We start from the raw sequence: 11,795 nt of genomic DNA on the forward strand, positions 1-11,795 counted from the left end.
AGCCCTACCACAAATCGCTCAGAAGTCAGAAATGATTCCTTGGACATATATTCTTTGGTAGATACTGCAAGTCTGCAACCTGAGGTCACAACTATTTCACTTGAGTGTCAACATGTCAAAATCTAGTGTAAGAAGAAATTATCCAAAAAATTCCTTTAGTAGGACTCAAAGAGAGATAAGATTGGCAGCTTCCACTATATGTTTACAAAATAAGAATTACTTAAAATACACAACCCATTTTCTTGAGAGCCTTGGGCTAAACCAAGTTCCGAAGAAACAATTTGGTCAGCATATTTTAGAACTCTGCAATCACTAATTGCACTACCATTAGTCTGAAAAATTCTCAAGCACATTATTTCTGAATTCCATAGTATCCATAATGTTGCCGATGGGACAAACATCATATGGCAAGTGCTCTCTGCACATGTGAAATCAAAAGAGGTACATGCTATTTACCTGATGTACGAATCATATCCGGTCTGTTCACAGCCATTTATGACATTTTGGCATTCAGATGGTTGCTCACAGAAAGCGAGTTGTCCCAATCTGCACACTTCAAATCAGAAAGAAACTTCTCTACTGCCTGCTATCCCTAGCAGCAGCCAGTCGCAGGACCCTCGCCTTCCTTGGCATCGGCCTGCCATGTAACAGAGGTTGAATTATGATAAATATAATCCTGGACTATGTAAAACCAAATGATGACGTGAACATAAAAGGCACTTGATTTCTACAACTGATCTAACGAACTAAAAATAGTCTCCTTATAGATGATGACGTGAACATAAAAATAGTCTCCTTATAGATGTAAAACCAAATGATGACGTGAACATAAAAGTCACCATACGCCTATTTTTTCCTCGGTTTGTCTCACCCGTGAACAACCAACTTTATAGAAGAAGAAAACACTCGACACATAAAATGAAAGACCTTATAGAATATGGAAGTGTTCCTTGCTCCAGCAACATTGCCGACATATGCATCTCCTCATTTCCTCAAGCAACAGCCAACCATGGCGCTTCTCCATTTCTGAAGCAAGTTAATATGATAGAATCAGGAATAAATCTATACTTATCTCCATTTCTGAAGCAAGTTAATCTGAATGATATTTGAGGCTAGTATGGGCCGGAGTGACATATATGACTGAGATAATGTAACAAAACTATGCATATTCATGTGGATCACGAAATAGATCAGAAGCTCGTATTTCAATATCAGCGAATGGACGTGCAAATTTTGTGCAGAGTCGCGTTTGGTTCTGCAAGATCTAAAGGGAAAAAAATACAGTGAGAGGCTCACGCTGCTGCTGCAGGCTAACGTACCTTGAGGAGGCACTGGATTCGGGCTTGGAGGAGGACGTCATGGGAGAACGATGTCCGGGTCGTTGGATGTCCGCGCCACCAGGGGTCTCCTCTTCCTCCTTTTTTTTTGAGAAGAATAAATAATTGGTGTCAAGCATAAGATTGACAAGACCAGATATCAAGAAAACACACCAAATCACTCGAACTAGCCCCGATTCGATTAAGATTCAGAATAAGTAGCAGGTACAGGTACAGATCGAGGATCAATCCCAATTTCTACAGAGTAATCTAGGGTTCTAGAGCTACGCTAGGAAGTACAACTTGTAGAATGGGGAAAGATGCCGAGGGATTGCTTGGAGAAGGAGATAAGTAGCCGCGGTGGTGCCTCGCATATGCTCTGCTTCTGTCTGTAGGTGTCCAGCTATTGACGGCAACGGTGTGACGAGGAACAGGATACTGTTGGGGACGAGCGTCGTTGATCGTCACTTAACGCCTTCAATCTTGGTCGTCCATATCCCATATGAGTAACGCTTCGTCCTCGCTGCATATTTCTTCAGTTAAGGTGTTCAGTTCGTCAGGTAACTGCACTTGAGTTGCAGGGTCCTGACAATTGCCCTCCTCGGAGGACGATCCTTGTCCTCGAGGATCCTTTTGTGGGAACAACGCTCGGATGGTTGCGTTGAAGAACTCCGGGAAGGTGAACTTGATGAAGTCAGCGTCTTCCCATGTAGCTTCTTCCGGGGACATATTCAGCCATTGGACGAGCCACTGTGTTACTAGTTTGGGAGGACGAGGAACTGCACGTGTTTCCAAAACCATGATTGGAGCCACTTTGATCTTGCCAAAGGCGTCCACGAGTGGTAATCCTGGAGCAGGGACAATTGTAGGTCCAATATGGCGCTTGAGCTGACTCACATGAAACACATTATGTATTTGTGCATTGTCAGGCAACAGTAACTTGTAAGCAGAATTCCCAATCCTTTGTATTATGCGAAAAGGCCCATAGAATTTTGTGGCTAGCTTCAATCCAGTTCTAATGCCAAAAGTAGCTAATCGATATGGCTGCATTTTGAGATATACCATCTCTCCCTCTGTAAAGTGTCTTTCTGTTCGTTTAGCATCAGCATATTTCTTCATTCGTTGTTGGGCAACTAGCAGGTTCTGCTTTAATTGTTGCTGCATAACTTCCCTCTTTTGCAAGAATGACTGAGCTTCTGTATCACTAGGTCCAGGGATTGAAACCTCTCCAAAGAGTGGAGGAGGGAAACCATACAAGCACTGAAAGGGTGAATATTTTGTTGTTGTGTGATAAGAAGTATTGAACCACCACTCTGCCATGGACAGCCAGGAGCACCATTTCTTTGGTTCTTGAAATGCCATAACTCTGAGATAAGCTTCTAAACACTGGTTCACCCTCTTAGTTTGGCCATCAGACTGGGGGTGGTGTGTTGTGCTCATGTTGAGTTTCACTCCCAGAGATTTGAATAAGGCTTGCCAAAAATTACTAGTGAAAATGGTGTCTCTGTCAGTAACCATAGACACTGGAAGACCATGTAGTTTGAACACATTATCAATGAATGCTTGCAGCACATGAGTTACAGTAAATGGATGAGATAGGGCAATGAAGTGTGAATATTTTGTAAACCTGTCTACTACCACCAGTATCACATCTTTGCCCTGAGACTTTGGTAATCCTTCCACAAAGTCCATGGAAATGTGTCTCCGCACCATATCTGGAATAGGTAGTGGATCAAGCAGTCCAGGGTAATGACAATGTTCTCCCTTAGCTCTCTGGCAAACTGGGCATTGCTGGATGAATTTCTCAGTGTGTTGTTTAAGGTTTGGCCAATAGAAAATCCTCTTGATTCTGTGGTAAGTGGCCCTTACTCCTGAGTGTCCCCCAACAGGAGAGGATTGGAAAGTGGAAAGCAGTTTCTGTTGGAAGTCAGGGGCAGATCCTATGTAGATTCTTTTCTTATATCTCAATACACCTGCTGTATATGTATAAAGGGGCAAGGATTGACTGCCTGCAGTTAGTTGCTCAATGAGGTGTTTGCATTTGTCATCTGCCTTATAAGAATCTTCAATTTGATCTGTCCAACTTGGTACTGCTATTGAGAGAGACATTGCTTGAGGCCTCCTGGATAAGGCATCAGCTGCTTTGTTCTCCTTTCCTTTCTTGTACTCAATGGTGTAAGTGAATTCCAGTAGTTTAAGCATTAACTTGTGTTGAATTCCTTCTGATATCCTTTGTTCAGTTATGTATTTCAGACTCTGATGGTCTATCTTAATGATCAGAGATGATCCCAGGAAGTAATGTCTCCATTTTCTTAAAGATTCCAGGATAGCTACTGCCTCTTTTTCATATGTAGATAGAGCAGCTGCTTTTGGCCCCAGGGATTTGCTATAATAAGCAATTGGCCTGTGTTTCTGCATGAGAACAGCTCCAATGCCAGCTCCAGAAGCATCACACTCTAGCTCAAAAGGGATAGAAAAATCGGGAAGGGCTAGGACAGGAGCATTAGTTAAACTGTATTTCAACTTGTTGAAAGCTGTAGTTTGCATTTCTGTCCACAGAAAAGAGTCCTTCTTCAACAAATCATGTTGTGGTCTGTAGATCATGCCATAATTCCTGATAAACCTCCTATAATATCCAGCTAAGCCGAGAAAGCTTCTTAATTCAGTGATATTAGAAGGTGTGGACCATTGCTACACAGCAGTGATTTTCTCAGGGCCTGTTGCCACTCCCTAAGCAGAGATGACATGTCCAAGGTATTCCACTTTGGAAGTGCCAAAAGTACACTTGGATTTGTTGAGCAGTAGGTTATTTTCCTTTAATATGTACAGGACCAGCTTCAGGTGTTTTTTATGTTCTGCTTTGGTTTTGCTGAATATCAGAATATCATCAAAGAAAACCAAAACAAACTTCCTCAGATAAGGGACAAAAAGCTTGTTCATAAGAGCTTGAAAGGTTGCAGGTGCATTTGTCAATCCAAAGGGCATCACCAAAAATTCATAGTGCCCTGAGTAAGTTCTGAATGTTGTTTTATGCACATCTTCGGCTTTCATTCTAATCTGATGGTACCCAGATTTTAAGTCTAGTTTACTAAAAACTGCTGCTCCTTGAAGTTCATCTAGTAAATCTTCAATCATTGGTATAGGAAACTTGTTTTTTATTGTTTGTGCATTTAACTTCCTATAATCTATGCACAATCTCCAAGTTCCTCCTTTTTTCCTGACCAATATGGCTGGTGATGCATAAGGACTTAGGCTATGCTGAATGATGTGTCTGGATAGCAAGATTTTGATTTGTTGTTCCATTTCATCTTTTTGCAAATGGGACACCCTGTAAGGTCTCACATTGGGAGGTGTGGAGTTTTCCTGGAGGGGTATTGAGTGATCACAATCTCTTGGAGGAGGCAAAACAGTAGGCTCTTTGAACAGTTCATCATACTGTTCCAAAACTTGCAGTATATCTTCTGGTGTTTCTTGTGCAGCTTGGAATTCTTTGCCAGCAGTTGACATGAAGTGAAGGCTCATAGTAAAACCCACTACTCCCTTAGAACACATCTGTTCCAGTTTCTCTGCTGAAATTATTTTAGGAACAACAGTAGTTGTGTAAGCTTGTCCTTGGTCATAGTGACTGTTCTAGCTTCAAAGTCACTTGCTATGGGGTTGTGTTGGTTTAACATATCACAACCTAGAACCACATCATATCCTTGTAGTTCCAACACTGTGAAATCATTTGAGAATGTTTCATTGCATATTTTGAAGCTGGTGTTGGGAGCATGAGCACCTAAAGTTAATGAACCCCCACCTGCTACTGTTACTCTCCTAGTAGGAGTATTTATCAGCTGGCAGTTAGCTTTCAAAGCAAACTTCATATCAATGAAGGTGTTAGTACTGCCAGTGTCCACCAAAGCTACCCCTTGTCTGCCCCCCACAAGGATATGTACTGCTAGAGTAGAAGGGGAAGCATTTCCTGAAATTGCTTGCGCAGAAATGTGCATGCACTGATTATCAGATTCAGTCCATTGACCTTCAGCTGCGAGCACTGCAAGATGTGCTTCTTCTTTAGGTGTGACCTCTTCAGTGTTCTCAGGACCAGCTATAGCATGTACTGAAGGTGCCTGTTTGCATTTATGGCCTGGCACCCAGGGTGCATTACATCTCCGACAAACTCCTGGTTTTTTTGTTGCTGGAGCTACTGGTGGTACTTGCAAATTAGGAGCTGGTGGAATAGGATGTTTCTGTTGTCCAGGATGGGCTTGCAGTCGTTCTTGCTGGTTCATGTAAGATTGGTACTTTGCTTGCAGTCCACTCTCATAGTCCCTTGCTAACCAGTAAGCATGGTTAAGGGTTTTAGGTCTCTGTGGCCTTAACTTGCATCTTATGCTGGGCTTTAATCCATTGACAAAACTGACAACATAGTATTGCTCCTGCAAATAGGGGTGTTCAGCTCTTACAATGGCCATGATTTCTTCAAACTTGTCAGTGTATGCAGCAACTGACAGTGTGTTTTGTTTGAGGCTATGAAACTTCTCCAATATTTCATAAATACTATGATCAGCAAATCTGTCACAGATCCTTCTGCAGAATTCCTCCCAAGATGTTTTTGTATTGTCCAGTTGAGCACTCCTAACCCAATTGTCTACTCTTCCAGTGAAATAAGTAAGGGCCAAATCGACTTTACATTCATCAGGAGTTTGAGCCAATTGGAAGTATTTAGTGACCTGTCAGATCTAGCCGAGGGGATTTTCTCCATTGAAGCAGGGGAAATCCAATTTAGGCCCTTTTGAAATGCTTCTCATAAACTGAGCCGCACGTTCAGGCTGATACTGTGTCGTGTGGCTTGCCTGCAACTGTACTGCTGGATTAGTACCACTGTTCTCATTTGGTGGTTGCTGCACACGCTGTTCAGCCCGTGGTTCTCCTTGATCTTGCTGTTGCTGTTGATTTTGATTTTGCAGAGTTGTCACAGATGCTAAAGCAAAGGACTCAGGGGCGGGTGGGTTGGGGTTTTCAGACCGCATAGTGCACAAGATGGAGAAGATTTCCTGCTGAACTTCTGCGTTCTTCTCCACTAGTAACTCAACTTTTCCCAACTGCTTCTCCAGGGACTCGACAGAGAGCAACCTGGTGTTGACCTGATCTATCTGATCTTGGATCTGATCTTGCTTGTGACTCAAAATGCCCACTTCCTAGCGAAGTGTGTCGATTTCTTCAGCTATCTCGTCCATGTGCTTCGTTCGGGTAGGCATGGTCTCACTCACGGCTCCGGAATTTTACAGTGGAACGAGTCCGAAACCCTCGCCGGTGATCTCTCCCTTCCGCTGAAGAATTCGCCTCCGAAGAACACCGCCACCGCAATCGGCAACAAGCTGTGGAATTTTACCAAGCCGAGACCCAACCACAGCGTGTTCCGACCGATCCGCCTCCGAGGAACGCCTGGCTCTCTGATACCAATTGACAATACCAAATATCAAGCAAACACACCAAATCACTCGAACTAGCCCCGATTCGATTAAGATTCAGAATAAGTAGCAGGTACACGTACAGATCGAGGATCAATCCCAATTTCTACAGAGTAATCTAGGGTTCTAGAGCTACGCTAGGAAGTACAACTTGTAGAATGGGGAAAGATGCCGAGGGATTGCTTGTAGGAGGAGATAAGTAGTCGCGGTGGTGCCTCGCACGTGCTCTGCTTCTGTCTATAGGTGTCCAGCTGTTGACGGCAACGGCGTGACGAGGAACAGGATACCGTTGGGGACAAGCGCCGTTGATCGTCACTTAACGCCTTCAATCTTGGCCATCCATATCCCATATGAGTAACGCTTCGTCCTCGCTGCAGATTTCTTCAGTTAAGGTGTTCAGTTCGTCAGGTAACTGCACTTGAGTTGCAGGGTCCTGACAAAGATCAACAAAAATAAGTCTGACGGGAGACAAATCAAACACCCTGGATAGCATCTTTTCGGTGGCCAAAGAATTGATCTAATTAAACACAAGCACGCAAATATCATGAATAGTACCTTTCGCTCTCGCCATTGCAGCGCATGCAGCGGCCACCCTCAGGCACGCGCGCGTTCGCTCACTCGGCAGTCCCCACAGCCGCGCTCGCCTTGGCCCTCGGCCATGGCCGGCTCCTCGGTTCGAGTCGACACACAGCCAATGCACGATGACGGCTCTTGGCGGGCTACTAAAGCGGCGGCCATTGGCCGCTCACAGCGCACCACCCGCGCGCGGCTCTCGGCGGCGGTGTAAAGGCCCTTTGCGGCCACAGGTGAAAGTTACTCCTTTTGATCCCCTCTCGATCGCCCATGTCAAGAGTCCCGATTTTTCAGGGGATGGATCTGCGGTGGTGTGCGGCTCCTGAATCAGCGTCGGATCCTGGACGTGATCAATGGCTGGTCCTCAACGGGGTCGGCGGCGTCTCTTGAAGTGGATCATCCGATGGAGGGCGGCGGCTTTGATGTGCGAGGGCGGTGGCGAAGGCATGGAGCGGCGGCGGCGAAGGGACGAAGGGCGGCGGCGGGCGAACGAGGGCAGAGAGTCTGCGTGCGAGTGTTTCTAGAGACCATATATAAGAACCTACATCACATAAGCAAGCAATCATAAACTGCCCAACAGATTAATAGGACAAAGTACATTCGAATAACCAAAGTCACATACCTTCCGACAAGAAGTTGTACTTCCATCCAGCGTCATGGTGCCTAGTTGAATTGCTTCCAAGCTCTGGCCGCGATCAGAAGAGACTGATATGAAGCAGAGCAGGCAAAACTTGTCTTGCCGACATATGCATAACTGAAACAAGTAGGTTGAATCACAGATGAAAACCAAGAAAAAACAAAACAAAAAAAAGTTTGAATAATGTGGCCTCGACCCTCAGAACAACGAGGAGAACCTCGACGCAGAGTATAACAAAACATGTCCCCTACACATGCGATGCACGGGAGGATGGCGACAGCCCCGACGCAACCACACACGGGAAGAATGCGGTGTTTCAAGAGACAGTGTTACACGATGATATGAAACTCGCGTTGCAGCATCCACCTCAATGTCCCAACTTCGGAAAATATTTGTCTCGATTCAAGATTACAACCACAATATAATTCCATGCAATAACTATTCGGCAATTTCCTGTCTGTTTCTGAGACACATGCCATATAGCAAATCAAGAACTATTAATGTTGTGCAGGTAAACAATAAATACAAAGTTGAACACAAGGGCCTGGATGTGAAATACATTTAATCAAATTGAATTTATTTAGAAGTACTTATTATATGGCCACAGTATCTTAAAGCCGTATTGAGCCTCTGACTACTCAGGCACTCACCCATCTCATGTCTACTTCTTATCGGATGGACTTCAACCTTTCTGATTCAAACAACTCATCTAGAACGCTGTTTACCTGATGTTGTTTACCTAACCCCAGTACATGTAGATGCGCACTTTAGGTTACTAATAATTTTTCAAATATAGGAGCCTCTATAGAACATGAAAATAATGGAGGAGAGGAGAGATAAAACCAAATTGCAGTCCAGGTACAGTACGAACTTACCTAGGCAGGTGCTACAGCCTGCGAGGCATTGCACCCAGGGCATATCTTGATGCCTCTGCTCCTGATCGCCTCCAGGAACTTCTCCAGCATGTAGTGATTCATACTGCAGACCCACAATAATACTTAAAATAGATAGAAGAAAGTGGATATACTGCATAATTTCTCACTTTTCAAGAGTGCCACCTCATTAGTCATTACAAACATGAACTTTAAACAAATTAAAAGGTATAAACATATCATTACCGAACTTCCAAAGTTTAATTCCTAAAGTTCAATGTGTCATAAGATGAATGGATAATTCAGTCAAACCAAGGAAGTAAACTTCACCTTCCCATGGTTTTTGCTCAGATCAAAGAGCTCAAAATATTAGCAGTGGAAGCAGTGGGCATTAGAGCCACGAGAAGAGATGACATGACCTTCACCCCAGATCCTTAATGGCCAGCCTCAGCTCCTTGAGAAGGACGACATGAAGCCTCCATCAACAATTCGACACCTGCACCATGACAGACAGTCAGGTCTTAGGATTCAACTTGGGCAACGAATTCAAGGGATTTTTAGATCAAGCATACGTAGGAGCCGCCATGGTTGTTGTACACGAGGAAGAGAAGTGTGGGAGGCAAGCCCCAACCCATCAAGGTCACGGCCACTTACTAACACGCAACAGCTCGCACTCCACGAGTTACACACTCATCTTCCTAACATGACGAACACCATCCGATCAACCTCGCTGCCCCAGGATCATGTAGCGCCGAGTTAGTTGATGCAGAGCGGGGTAGGACGGAGGCTACAAAAAGAATCCAGAAACATAAGAAGAGGTGGTACATCGTGAGGTACAAAATTGGCATGGGTGGGATCAAGGATGAACCAAAATAAACATGGGGAAGGGGTTGCACGAGGAGACAGACATAGCACGAGCACCAGATCCGACGTCAGGATGGCCGTGGCCGGAGCAGGAGGCTCGGCCTACTCGCTGATGGCCAGATCCGTCGTGGGCGTTCAAGGCGGCTTCCAGGTCGACCCCTCAGCCTGGCAGAGGCAATCCTCCATGTCCAGCTCCCCGCATCTACATGCTGGTGAAGTCGCAGGCGGCGCCGCAGAGATGGTAGGCCGCAAGCTACCCTAGCGCGCGTGGGAGGAGGCTGGCGGCGAAGATGCGGGAGGTAGGGGGCTGGAGATCGCTCACCATGAAGGAATAAGGTAGGGGAAGGACTTTTCGCCGGGGAGGAGGAATCCGGCGGCGGCGGCGCACCTCTCTCGAGAGGAACCCTATGCTATGCGTGAGGAGAAACGAGGGGTGAGAGAGGTGAAAAAATCATTGTAACATGGTTTTTTTGGTGCGAGGGGGTGGTGGGAGGGGGACGGAAAAAAACCAGCAAAAAAATCAGACGAAAATGGTGGGACAAAAATGGTGGGACGAAAATAAAACCCTGAATGCGTACTACCAACTGAGACATTAGGAGTAGAGACTAGTAGTCCTAGTAGGACTCCCTTATTGGGGCACGCCCTAGGGGCCGGCCGGCCTCCCACTTCCTCCTTAATATATGGGGGCGGGGGCACCCTAGAACACACAAGTTTCTCTCCCAACCGTGTGTGGTGCCCCCCTCCACAGTTACACACCTCGATCATACCATCGTAGAGCTTAGGCGAAGCCCTGCACCAGTAGCATCATCATCACCGTCGTCGCGCCGTCATGCTGACCAAACTCACCCTCATCCTCAACTGGATCAAGAGCACGAGGGACGTCATCGAGCTGAATGTGTGCTGAACGTGGAGGTGCCATGCGTTCGGTACTTGAATCGGTTGGATCGCGAAGACGTTCGACTACATCAACCGCGTTATTGAAACGCTTCCGCTTTCGGTCTACGAGGGTACATGGACACACTCTCCCCTCTCGTTGCTATGCATCACCTAGATAGATCTTGCGTGATCATAGGAAATTTTTTGAAATTACCGCGTTCCCTAATAGTTGTATCAGATCCAGGTTTATGCATAGATGTTATATACACGAGTAGAACACAAAGAGTTGTGGGCGATAATAGTCATACTGCTTACCACCAACGTCTTACTTTGATTCGGCAGTATTGTTGGATGAAGCGGCCCGGACCGACATTACATGACCGCGTTCATGAGACTGGTTCTACCGATGTGCTTTTGCACATAGGTGGCTGGCGGGTGTCTGTTTCTCCAACTTTAGTTGAATCAAGTTTGACTACGGACGGTCCTTGTTGAAGGTTAAAACATCACACTTCACAAAAAATCATTGTGGTTTTGATGTGTAGGTAAGAACGGTTCTTGCTAGAAGCCCGTAGCAGCCACGTAAAACTTGCAACAACAAAGTAGAGGACATCTAACTTGTTTTTGCAGGGCTTGCTGTGATGTGATATGGTCAAGGCATGATGTGATATAAATTGTTGTATGAGATGATCATGTTTTGTAACAAAGTTATCGGCAAATGGCATGAGCCATATGGTTGTCGCTTTATTGTATGCAATGCAATCGCCATGTAATTGTTTTACTTTATCACTAAGCGGCAGTGATAGTAGTAGTAACAAGAGTTGGCAAGACGACAACGATGCTACGATGGAGATCAAGGTGTCACACCGGTGACAATGGAGATCATGACGATGCTTCAGTGATGGAGATCATGAGCACAAGATGATGATGGCCATATCATGTCACATATTTTTGATTTCATGTGATGTTTATCTTTTATGCATCTTGTTCTGCTTAGAACGGTGGTAGCATTATAAGATGATCCCTTACCAAAATTCAAGGTATAAGTGTTCTCCCTGAGCATGCACCGTTGCTACAGTTCGTCGTGTCGGGACACCATGTGATGATCGGGTGTGATAAGCTCTACGTTCACATACAACGGGTGCAAACCAGTTTTGCACACACAGAATACTCAGGTTAAACTTGACGAGCCTAGCATATGCAG

At 45.3% G+C, this 11,795-nt stretch overlaps 1 long non-coding RNA gene across 5 annotated transcripts; it reads right to left on the reverse strand.

The window, feature by feature from the left end:
* Nucleotides 1–6,798: 6,798 nt before the first annotated feature.
* Nucleotides 6,799–10,166, reverse strand: LOC123093457 (uncharacterized). Of its 5 annotated transcripts, none has more exons than XR_006445350.1 (7): nt 9,723–10,165; nt 9,427–9,641; nt 9,185–9,350; nt 8,858–8,960; nt 7,968–8,030; nt 7,328–7,886; nt 6,799–7,205 (listed from the first exon to the last, which is right to left on the reverse strand). It is a non-coding gene; the product is annotated as an uncharacterized lncRNA (long non-coding RNA). The 5 variants fall into 5 exon arrangements; XR_006445337.1 differs by having other exon boundaries at nt 7,968–8,099; nt 9,723–10,164; XR_006445344.1 differs by having other exon boundaries at nt 7,968–8,099; nt 8,858–9,350; nt 9,763–10,166.
* Nucleotides 10,167–11,795: the final 1,629 nt, after the last annotated feature.

This window comes from Triticum aestivum, chromosome 1B (genome assembly GCF_018294505.1).
Source record: "Triticum aestivum cultivar Chinese Spring chromosome 1B, IWGSC CS RefSeq v2.1, whole genome shotgun sequence".
Classification (NCBI taxonomy): domain Eukaryota; kingdom Viridiplantae; phylum Streptophyta; class Magnoliopsida; order Poales; family Poaceae; genus Triticum; species Triticum aestivum.